Below are 334 nucleotides of genomic sequence, written 5' to 3' on the forward strand. Positions count from 1 at the left end.
ATACTTACCTGGCAGGGGAGATACCATGATCACGAAGGTGGTTTTTCCCAGGGCGAGGCTTATCCATTGCACTCCGGATGTGCTGACCCCTGCGATTTCCCCAAATGTGGGAAACTCGACTGCATAATTTGTGGTAGTGGGGGACTGCGTTCGCGCTCTCCCCTGATTTCTTCGGTTTTGTAATGTCAGATCTAAGCTGCACGGGGTCGCTCTGTCTCCCTTTTCTTAACTGGTGTCGGTGGCTAAGTAGGAATTTGAACTTCCGGCTTGTCGTTTTAGCGTGAGTGAGACGCTGCCGTGTTACTAAGTACGCGCGGGGATGCTCCAAATCCAT

At 51.8% G+C, this 334-nt stretch overlaps 1 non-coding gene across 1 annotated transcript; it reads left to right on the top strand.

Annotated features, from left to right (window-relative positions):
- On the top strand, positions 1–165 carry LOC111731562. Its single transcript, XR_002777196.1, has one exon. It is a non-coding gene; the product is annotated as a U1 spliceosomal RNA (small nuclear RNA).
- Positions 166–334: the final 169 nt, after the last annotated feature.

Source organism: Pteropus vampyrus, unplaced genomic scaffold (assembly GCF_000151845.1).
Source record: "Pteropus vampyrus isolate Shadow unplaced genomic scaffold, Pvam_2.0 Scaffold384, whole genome shotgun sequence".
Lineage (NCBI taxonomy): Eukaryota > Metazoa > Chordata > Mammalia > Chiroptera > Pteropodidae > Pteropus > Pteropus vampyrus.